Source organism: Cupressus sempervirens, chromosome 5, assembly GCF_028749045.1.
Source record: "Cupressus sempervirens isolate cs-2001-9-10 chromosome 5, ASM2874904v1, whole genome shotgun sequence".
Classification (NCBI taxonomy): Eukaryota; Viridiplantae; Streptophyta; class Pinopsida; order Cupressales; family Cupressaceae; genus Cupressus; species Cupressus sempervirens.
Genome location: NC_143122.1, coordinates 397832244 through 397845134, shown reverse-complemented (window position 1 = coordinate 397845134; position 12891 = coordinate 397832244). Strand labels below are relative to the sequence as shown.

The following is a 12891-nucleotide window of genomic DNA, read 5'->3' as shown; positions in this document are numbered from 1 at the left end:
CACAAAATAAAACATATTAAGATTCATATAAGTCACAAGTAAATTTAAACCTTAAATTGTAATCCCCATGCATAAGCCAATTTAATGAATGCTCAGTGGTAAAAGAAAACTATGTAAGTTCATAATTATCTATATGCATTTACAACAAGAAAATCTTTTAACATCAATGCATTAATGAAACAAAACTGTAACATAATTCGAGTTATAAATACTATGCAAAATTACATATTACTACAATGCTAACATCAAGCAACTAACATCAAATTAAATTCACTTTCATCCAGCTCAACATTAATACCAGTTCCGAGTTCAAACCTACACTCAGAATGAATGTAAATAGCTAGTTCAAAATAGTCGAATCCTTATTACAATAAACTAGCATAAACAGATAATGATCACTATAATTGTATCATCACAAGATCAAAACTCAACTAGCTAAATTTAACAAACTGATAAACAACGTTTAATAATATCTTGGCCATGAACTTGAACCACAACAATAGACTGAAACAAATGAAGAGAAACAGAAGGAAAAAGGTCAAGCATGATAGGTGTCTTCCCAATATTAGATCTACCAGGATCATGGTCACTATAATAGGATACACTCTTCTCAAAGAACACAAATTTTAGTTATTATGAAAAATAATAATATAAATCTTTATCAATAAAAACTCAACAATTTTAAATTCTTATGTTAAAGAATTTTAAAATTATATTTCATGTCAATTACACTTCTCTAAATTATTAAATTATTACCTTAATAAGCTAGATTTAACTTCATGGTGTACCACATAATCCTATAATAAGATAGAAAATATCCATATAACTTGACTAGTATTAATAATATTACATGCATAAAAAACTAATACTCACAAGTAACAAATATATAAATAGAAAGACAAATAAATAAATCTATAACTACACCTATATTGGTGTAATGCTAACTATTTATAAAGCCCAAAAATTACAATGAAAAAAATAGCATTTTCTTTCTTGAAAAGTTTATAAATGACTAAAATTGGTTCAGCTATGTGTATCATATCCACACATTAGTGCTATGAAAAAATAAATATATATTTTAATATTCTCATCCTATATAAGAATACTTTCAAAGAAAGCTTCCCAAAGATATGTAATGATATTCTAATATTATTAGATTGGACAAAATTCTGAAATAAATAACCTTTCTCAAGGTGTTTAGACAACCACAATAGAATGATTAATCCTAACATTTTACAAGGGTGATAAAAGCCAACCCAAAAATATATTCCTCAATATAGTGATCTTATGAGCATTCTCAAATAGGAATTGATAGAGCATTAGTAAGCCATTCACATTCATCTTGAGATAAAAAGGTCAAGAAAAATGACAAGACAAGCAATTTTACTATGAGACATGCAAATACAAACAGTATATGCCAAAATTGAAATATGTTGATTTTTCTCATAGTAAAATATAGATGACTCAAGTCTTAGGCATTTAACCAAAAATGAAATTCATAAACAAGTGTGATCAAGGGAATGCATATAACACAATTAAGAAATTGAACACTACACACTAACCATGGTGTAGTGTTTAATTTCAAGACTTGAGTAATCAAAAGAGGGAAAATGGCATACCTCCTTCAAGTTAACCCATCCAAAAGTCTCCCTACTCATATTAATATCATAAATGAGAGCTTCCTAACCATACACAAACCATTTCTTAATCAACAAGGGAAAAATCATATATATTAATATATATATTTGTTTAGTTGTTAACAATGTCCACATCTCTTGTTTGGAGACTTCAAGAAACGGGATGATGCTCACATTTTTCCATATGGTAAATGTAATATCCCTCTTTCTTTAAGATACCATGTATAATGATAACAAAATCAACTTATAACTGGCAAAAAAATGGGACTTGAAAGAAAACAAGAATGGTTCTACATGTGTGGGCATGTGGGCATATTACTACAATACAAAAAGCACATGTAAACCTAGATAGATAGATAGAGAATAAACTGAGTATTACAAATAATCACAAGATCTAATAAAGTTTACTATGCAAGAATCCATTTCTACAAGAAAGATCTATATTTGGTGAAGGGTCAAAAAGTCTAGGAAAGGCCAGTAGACTAGTAGTGAGACAAGGGGAGTTTGAGAGAAATCATGAGGAAGAGTTGCAAATTTCTACCTATATGACTAGTTGGGCATATCAAGTCACTTTTGAAGTAAATAACCACTACAACTAATAACATTTACTCTACAAAAACCCATTTGTACAAAAAATATCTCTATTTGGTGAAGGGTCAATAGGTCTAGAAAAGAGCAGCATATAGGCAGCAAGAAAAAGGGAGGGTGAGAGAAATAATGAGGAAGAATTGCAAATTTCTACCTGTACAACTAGTTGGGTATATCAGTCACTTTAGAAGTAACTTGTTAAAAAATATTACAATAATCATATCCAAGTAACTACTTAATTGGTATTGTAATCTCATGACAATTTCTATTCATTTTAAAGTAAATTTCAAGGAAATCTTTAGTTATATAGTTGGGGTTATGCCTATTGCTATAAGTTTTTTCAAATTCAAATCATTAGTAATAATAAATAATATTCAAACTTGTCATCTATACTAAAAAGGTAAACATAAGCCATGGATCTAGGTTTTTTAGACAACACATAATGAAAGAATGTATGCTAAAATATATGAAATTTGTGGTACTATAATCTTTAAAACCCCAACCTTGCAAGAAAAAACACCAAGTAGACAAAAAAAATATTGTGCAATGACCCTACAATATATGAAGTGGGACATCTTCAAGTATAAGGTTCTTTCAGTGTCCTTGTGTTATAACAAAAAAAAATGTTTATTAAGCAACAATATTTCACATAGATATCATAATTTCCATAATTGAACTTAAATAATTTCAATACCTTAATTGGATCAAATTGGTAATAATAGCCTCATAAAAGCTATTGTCTTCTAGCCACCTTGTCCTCACTTTCTTGCCCACCAAGGGGTCAAGAGCTATAGCTTCACCCAAACCTGGAGGCTTTGATAGTCCTCAGTTCCCAAACTATCCTCTCCTTGCTATTGGAAGAGCAAGAGGTAACTATCGAGCCTTAATTAGGGTAGACAATACAGGAATTTTGTAATGCCTCGCCAAGGGATCCAAAGAATTAATCTAAAATTTCACTAAGTTTGGTATCATTTTTTTTTTTTAAACATGAAAGATAAACCATTCATAACTTATGCATAGTAATGGAAGCATAATAAAAGTAAACATAACATACATACATAATAGGTTATATTCTTCATGAATCCCTTAACATTGTATCACATCTAAATTAAATATTCATCTAACATCACATCCTTAGCAATGATACATCCAATGTTCTTAAACAATATACAAGTGTCCTTTTTGTAATTACAGTTTAGTTTAGCTCAATCATCCACTGTACATGTTACAAGGTATGAAAGGCTTGAAAGAATAAACATCCATGTAAATAAAGTACATCATCATCCAATATTAATCCATGATGCAATTAAAGTAAATGAAACCACATGTCATACATGATACATCATCATAAAATATCCATCATAAAAGACAACCATATATCACAAACATAAATAACTAAGTGCATGGTTCCTCCCAACCATAAATAGCATCATTAGACCATCATGGACCTAGCCATCCCTCCATGTGTAACATTCCAAATCACCAAAGAGATCATCGGTATTAACATAGTAGGAATGTCACACCTATACATACTACATCATATACAGAAAGTAATCAAACATGCAATTATAAGCATAAGATAACATCATCTAACATATGCTAATCATCAATATAAGAAACATACTAGTAAATAAATCCATCATAGGGTATATCATTTATCATAATGATGAAGATAAATACCAACCAAGAATGCTCCAGCCATGATGTCTCAGACGGATCTCAAATGATAAGAGTGGAAAAACACTACCACCTGACTGTGTGGAACCTAAGTGGTCCACTCCCATTGTGCTGAGGAGATAATCTCAAGTCCCAAATAGGCTATCAAAATCACATAGCATAAAAATACTCTCTAATTCCAAGAATCCTAAAATTATATTAACTCAAAGGTTCTAATCACAAAATTGACATCTAATCCTAGAGGCACACAATGACATGTAGGAAACCTACTCTATAAGTAGGCAAGTTTCATCGCATATATCATGTAGAAGTTACCCTAGCATTTAGCTTACAACTCCATGGGTCCCTACTGATCCTTATGTGGCCACTAGTATCCTCTCATACTGATGAGGCATACTATGAAATGCAAGTTCACAACCAAGCGTTCTCTCTACTCCCATCCTAGTTTGTACTAGCACTCGAGGCATGGGTGAGAACATCAACAATTATCTTTTTAGGTTCATCTAATCCCCATTTAGTGTAAATGTTTTCACTTATTAAAATAACTTACAATGAGTTACCCTGGTAGCCACTTAGGGTCCTAGCCCCCATTGTAAGCTACGTCCCAACACTACAAGTAGATAACCTACCCTAAGCTCATGGATTCATAAATCACCAAAATCACCACAGTCCTATAAAAGTGACTAGAAAGAAATACCAAAAGATAATCCACAATAAGAATCATCAAATATCCATAATAAAAGCATCAAATATCCATGACCATCTGAAAAGCATCCATAGATAATCATGACCTCAACAGTTCTCTATTGGCAACTGAAGGTATCACTGAAAATCAAAAGTATCCATCAGTTCTCAATAACCAAAATATATCTCAAAATCATACTGGTCGAAGACCCCAAAATGGTTGAGTCAAACATGTCACAACATGACATCATCAAGAAATAAATCAACATTTCAGTCCCATCATGGCGACTGGAAAATAATTCAAGGATAACTGATCAATGACTCAAAAATGATTAGTTCAAGTGTCTCAGATACATATAACTCAGTTTCACTCAAGAAGACTGATGAGCAATAACAATCAGTAAATACAAACATCTCATAGAGCATATCATCACATTACCATGGTTGGGTTTATAAATATCGAGACCAAATAAGATCAACATGCCATCACATCTCATAACCCTTGAGCCTCTGGTAATAACCTAAGACTGATCAACACTAGTCAACCCGAAAATCCAAAACAAGAAGCATAGAGAAAATACAATGCAAATGCATGTTTTGGTTTACTTAAATCACATAGTTGAATTAAGTGTAGAGATTTTCTATTTTTGTTTGCAAGTATACTTTGAGTATAAAATATTTACCATTTGACCTACATGTCAACCCATTTGTTTCTCCGATAGCATTATTCTTTTCATTATTTAAAATAATATTCTAAGAATAACTTAAGGGTAAATATTTACTCATTAAACTAATCTTCATTGACCCTTAATTAAATCATTTGCTTTATTTGCTAAGATCCATGTTACTAACTGAATAATTCTTCCTTAATGTTACTTCAACTTTTCAACATAAACAAAGGATCATTATTTGTTTAAATATAAGAAAGCCAGTTATCAATCTTTGAATAAGAAGATTATAACTTTATTAAAATGATCAATTTAATCAATCAATTAACATAGGTACCCAATCCATGACTTTTATCATTCTAATAATACTTAATTAAAACTTAATTTAAGTATTACTAAAATTTAAGCCTTTTAATATTAATTGCTATAATAATTAAATCATCACTAAAAACTATTAAAATATGTACAGTCATTATTCAAATCATTAGAATAAGACTTATCAACTTCGATGTAAATACTTTACAACTTCGTTAAAAGAATTGATATTAGCATATCAATTAAAACTCTATTACATAACCTAATTATTAATTAAATTTAATTAACTCTATTTAATTAATTTAATTAATAATTACATATCTACATCAATGACCTAATTAATAACTAGCCATAATATGTAAGTTAAAGGCCAACCATAATCCAATTCTCTAATATTAATAGTTCAATAATGACTTGTTATTATTTAATAACAAGTTATACTGGAAATCTTATTAATAAATCTATGATGACCACATTCGTCACTCTTTTCAATGAACACTAATATTTCCTTAACAAATTCGTATTATCGATAATAATTTCAATTAAGATTCTATTGCATAAGTTAATTAATATTATAACTATATTAACAACTCAATAAATATCGGTTGATTAACAATCAGCTATTCTCCAAATACATTAATATGTTCTCTATTGGCAACTGAAGGTATCATTGGAAATTAAAACTATCCATTCGTTCTCAATAACCAAAATATATCTCAAAATCCTACTGATCGAAGACCCCAAAATGGTTGAGTCAAACATGTCATAACATGACATCATCAAGAAATAAATCAACATTTCAGTCCCATCATGGCGACTGGAAAATAATCCAAGGATAACTGATCGATGACTTAAAAATGATTAGTTCGAGTGTCTTAGATACATATAACTCAGCTTCACTCAAGAAGACTGATGAGCAATAACAATTAGTAAATACAAACATCTCATAGAGCATATCATCACATTACCATGGTTGGGTTTATAAAAATCGAGACCAAATAAGATCAACATGCCATCAAATCTCATAACCCTCGAGCCTCTAGTAACAACTTAAGACTGGTCAACACTAGTCAACCCAAAAACCCAAAACAAGAAGCATAGAGAAAACACAATGCAAACGCATGTTTTGGTTTACTAAAATCACATAGTTGAATTAAGTGTAGAGGTTTTCTGTTTCTGTTTGCAAGTATACTTCGAGTATATAAGATTTACCATTTGACCTACATGTCAACCCGTTTGTTTTCGCGATAGCATTATTCTTTCCATTATTTAAAATAATATTCTAAGAATAACTTAAGGGTAAATATTTGCTCATTAAATTAATCTTCATTGACCCTTAATTAAATCATTCACTTTATTTGCTAAGATCCATGTTACTAACTAAATAACTCTTCCTTAATGTTACTTCAACTTTTCAACATTAACAAAGGATCATTATTTGTTTAAATATAAGAAAGCCAGTTATCAATCTTTGAATAAGAAGATTATAACTTTATTAAAATGATCGACTTAATCAATCAATTAACATAGGTACCCAATCCATGACTTTTATGATTCTAATAATACTTAATTAAAACTTAATTTAAATATTACTAAAATTTAAGCCTTTTAATATTAATTGCTATAATAATTAAATCATCACTAACAACCATTAAAATATCTAAAGTCATTATTCAAATCATTAGAATAAGACTTATCAACTTCGATGTAAATACTTTACAACTTCGTTAAAAGAATTGATATTAGCATATCAATTAAAACTCTATTACATAACCTAATTATTAATTAAATTTAATTAACTCTAGTTAATTAATTTAATTAATAATTACATATCCATATCAATGACCCAATTAATAACTAGCCATAATATCTAAGTTAAAGGCCAAACATAATCCAATTCTCTAATATTAATAGTTCAATAATGACTTGTTATTATTTAATAACAAGTTATACTAAAAATCTTATTAATAAATCTATAATGACCACATTCGTCACTCTTTTCAATGAACACTAATATTTCCTTAAGAAATTTGTATTATCGATAATAATTTCAATTAAGATTCTGTCACATAACTTAATTAATATTATAACTATATTAACAACTCAATAAATATCGGTTGATTAACAATCAACTATTCTCCAAATCCATTAATATTTAAATTAATAATTTAATAATAACTTGTTAATAACTATTAACAAGTTATATAAATCTATGATAATTATCACTATTCGGTTTAATAATTGTCAAAATTATTGACAATTCATCTCTAACATAATAATTATTAGCATTTATACATAACAATTGAACTAACAAATATTAATATTAACTAGTTTGCAATTTCCCTAACACTGGTATTATCGATAATAATTCAACTAAATCCATTGCTTAAATTTGATTACTTTAATATCTGTTACCTAACTATATTAGCAACTCCGTTAACATTTGAATTAATAGTTTAAATAACGAATTCTCCATTATTTTACTAAAATCAAAGAATATTCTCTTAATATCTAATTTAAATTCTCCAAAAATAGTCAGGGATAAGTAACCATCTAATATTTAAATCATTAAAATAATGCTCTAGAATTTCAACAAATTCATCTTGACTCTATTAAATCAAGTTTACATTAATCTCAACACTTGAATTAAATAATTTTTCCATTAACTAATCTTAATTAAATCATATTAATTAAGTTGATTAATAATGTACATAGTTTCGCAGTCCATGACCCCCTTATCATTACAATGTTACTTAATTAAATATTTTTAAATCATTATAATAATTATTTATTATGAATAGCATATATACATATATATACTTATATACATACATACATACATATATATACATACATACATACATACATACATACATATATATTTATAAACATTTAATAATAATAATAACATTACAAAATTGAAATGCAAAAATCATTTTTTTCACAACACACATATCATATATATACATATGACTCCCGTGGTACGGAGGGACCCTGCAGTCGCAGGGCTTGCGATGTTAGCGGCTACCAAGTACCCCTGCCATCGCAGTACCTACGACGACGGGTACACTGCTATGACAATGGGTATGGGGGCGCGGGTTTCATTCTCCCCCGCTTTTATATATACATATATTTTTCTTAAAACAAAATTTTTCTTTTGAAACGTATTACGAATTGTGAATTCGGATTTAATAATAATTTTCCCCAACTACGATTTAAGAATGATTTATTATATATATATATATATATATATATATATATATACACATATATGTATGCAGATTTGCATAATTTTAAAAGACAACAAATACATAATTTTAAAATAAAAAGGGCTTTCCAATTCTATAAGTTAAGAATTCTCATAAAATAACTGTTCTCTAATTTATCCATTAAATAAAAGGAGTTGTTCATACGCATCTAAAAATCCTTGTCTAATCAAATCCTCGATTCTATTACAATTTGAACCCAAACCTGATTTAAAACTAATTTCTTCTTAATTGGAACTAGGATTTTCTATTGTTGTCTTCGCAACCAAATAAACTTAACATACATATCTAGATTCCAATTTTCAAAATTGTAGATTTAATCACAAAGAATATCCAGACACATATAACAGACACGATGAAGACATGAAGAGAAAGAGTGCAAATAGATTATGCAAAAATCACGAGTGCACCTGGACATTGATGCTAATTTTCCATGCCTCAGAAGTCCATAGAAAAATCCCTTCCTTCTCCAACATTCGCAATTCCTTCAAGATCCAAGCCAATCGAAACCCACAAGTGACTAGAAGTGTTTGTAGAAGCATATGAGCATGTAGAAAACATATGAGCATGTAGAAGCATATGAGCTTCTCAAATGCATGTAAGCTTTGAAGCTTGTCCAAACACACTAGGAGAGCCTCTATTTAAAGGCCTCTAAGATACATCTAGAATATGTCTAGAAAGAACTAGAAGATAAGCATGAGTCTTCTCCAACCTTCTAGATGAGTCATAAGGTTGTAGACACCATGTGCTCAAATAATATGCTAACTCCTAAGTGTAGACAAATTGTGCATTCTTAGAGTGCAGACTCCTGTGTTGTCTACATGACAACTCTCAAAAATTTGCAAACTTCTATGTGAGAAAATATTAAAATAATGCACATTAATTAATGTAATATTTACTTTACTCTTTCCAATTTAATTTATTTATTTATTAAATCTCATGCACTAAATTTAATAACTCTACTTATTTAATCTTAATATATTTATATTTTAATCACACGAAATCTAGAATCTTGTAATAATTTAAATATATTTTCCACTTTTACATTTATTTTTGAAAATTAATTGCTAAAATATTTATTAATTTAAATAAATATTATCACATTCCAACTTTAAAATTATAACTTTTATCTTCAAATTTAATTATTTTATTCAATTAATTTCCTAATTAATTAGATAAAATAAAAATTAAAATATCATATTAATTTTCCATTAAATTAAACCATTAATTAAATTTTTTAATTAGGCTTAATTAATAGAAAATACATCAAAGACTCATAAAATAAAATACAAAAAACCCATCATAGCAAAACACATACAAAATCAAACCAAAAGGGTTAATATCACGAATTACGTCATCCGACGTATTTAGAGGGTACTCAACTCAGATATTTATCTTAATTCCCAATTAGGACAAATGGCTTAAAGGGTTGGGATTTGGACTTGAGAATTTATCTCCCCTCTCTTACCATTGAGATAATGTGATAGGGTACGCTCATCCTCATCCTGGCAATTCAGGGAAGTCGATACCTAGTACCTGCAACTTGCATAAAAAGCATGCATGTACAAGCACAATATATACTAAACTAAACAGGCAATGGTAGGAAGTGGTGCATCATGTAGATCTCGACTAGCAGGTGACTACGACTCCCTTCCTTAACCACATCAGAAATGCTATACAAGAACAAACACACACACCATACACATGCAAGTATGGGGTAAGTATCCATAAGAAAACACATGTGATAATAAATCATCTAACTAATCAATAACTGAAAATAATGTAATAATCATCATGCATACATGAAATGTAGAGTCTAAGTAATCTCATCACATATCAACCGAATCCATAGCACAATATCTAATAATTTTGAAACAATGCTACTAACCATCAACATAAAACTAGTCTAACATAGTCTGACCATGATAGCAAAAATGTGACCTAGGGGCAAGCACTACACATTTTCTGACTCTGTAGTAAAACAATAGTTCTCTTTTATTATACAAATTATAAATACTTGGAATGATTTAGAATACAAATATTTAAAGCAGTAGAAAAAAAAAATTGAGCAAATTTAGAAATTAATTGCTCACTTCTTTGTTTTCTTGTTCTTAGTTCCACGAGAAGCTCCTCTTTTTGTAGTAGTTGGCAAAGGATGCATCATTGAATGTGCTGGCATTGGTAGAGATGGCAACACATGAGCTATTTTATGTTTCTTCCATGATGTTGAAATAGTTGGACTAGGGGATGGATCATGGGTTGGTGGACCAATACTTATTAAGCCACCTTGGTTAAGAGTTCCCTGTCTCCATTCTCTGATCAAACATTTAAATAACTAATAAGAAACCTTTCATCTTGTATAAATTTTGGAGATTCTCTAGTGTTAAACAAGAAAAACTTTAAACTATAGAGATCTAACAAGGAGTCTCACAAATAACAATGTGCATAATAGTTAATAACGTTCAATCATAAGAATTTGTCCATCTCAATCAAATGAATGAAACTACCTAAAATGTCAAAATGAGCACAGATTTAGTTTTCCCCATTAAACATTTGTTTCCTGTAATTGTATGTATTACAACAAGCATGAATTGAACCTTATTTGTCTCAATAAATCATTTGCATTGACTCTCCCTAAGAGTTCCCTATGCTCCTCATCAGAAACTCTAAGTTCTTTTCCTAACTTAGACATCAAACCCTCTTTTGTATAAAACAAATTATTTTTAAAGAACCCATAAGTTTCAAGATAAAAATATAAAATTCAAGACATGTAAGTTAACTCCCTAAAATCTACAAGCACAAGCAGCAAAAAAGTTCTTTAAAAATGAAATAAATTGCAAGAAAAGAAAAGAAAATTAATGTCAAATAATGAAATGTGTGATAGAAGACATTGACAAGTATGTAGTATAGAATAGGTAAATACCCATGTAATTGCATCTGATTGTGCCTTGAAGGCTCTAAGAATAGAACTGTATGCCTCTTGTTCAAGCCAGTGAATCTGAGGCTCCATATCATTTTGAATTCTAGCACATGAAATTGGACCTATAGAAGGTCTTCCATTCCCAGAAATGTTGCCACACCTCTTTCTAGTTGATTTTGATGAGCAAGATCATCATTTGTTTCTACTCTAGTTTCAGAACTAATGCATGAAAATCATTTTAATAGTAGATAAAATGTTTGAACATTGCAATAAGATAAAAATAGATATAAAATTATCAAAAAATGCAATAGCAAGTAAAAATAAGACATGCAAAAGCATAATTATGGCCTTAAAACAAGAAATAAGAAGAAAACGATGAATTTAATAGCTAAAAGAAAATGCTATTTGAATATCAAAGGCTCACACTGGCACATATAGTGAAATTAAGGATACCAAAGAAAAGAAAAGGGGAAAAATCACCATCATAAAGGATCTCAGATACTTTATGAGGGTCTATTACATGAACCCACTTTTTTATAATTAAAGAAACTTCCATTATTTTCTAATTTTCCATCCTTTACTTAACAAATTAAAGAAAATGCTAGATAAATATAAGTGGTTCACCTTGTGGCCCATTCAGTAAAACTGAGCACATTGAAGAAAAAAAGAAAAAAGGAATTTCACCCTTAGAAACTATATCAAAAACTTTATGAAAATGTATTGTGTGATCACACTTGGTTTTTACATGGGCTAAGCTCCTTACAAAACATACTCGAGACAAAAAAAAAATGTCAATTTTCCTTTTTCCCACATTCACAAAATATGCAGATCATGAAGAACAAATACTAAAAAAATTGCAAAAATATATTGTATTTTTGAGTTTTTGAAATTTGGCCATTAGTGCATTTTGTAGGGAGATATCGAATAAATGGCATATTTCAATAAATGTAAACAAATTTTGGTCATCAAATCACCAACATGCAATGGTCTACAATTCAATTCTGCACAAAAATTTACATACTATTGTAAGTTGATTTTTTTAAAAATGAAACTAGAAGCAGTACAAGATGATTGATAGCACTTAGTGACATGTTTATGGTAGATAATATTTTTACATCATTCATTGTTAGTTGTGA

At 29.2% G+C, this 12891-nt stretch overlaps 1 pseudogene; it reads right to left on the bottom strand.

Moving 5' to 3' along the window:
• Positions 1-441: 441 nt before the first annotated feature.
• LOC149556485 (protein EMSY-LIKE 3-like) overlaps positions 442-12891 on the bottom strand; it is a 28766-nt pseudogene continuing 16316 nt past the window's right edge.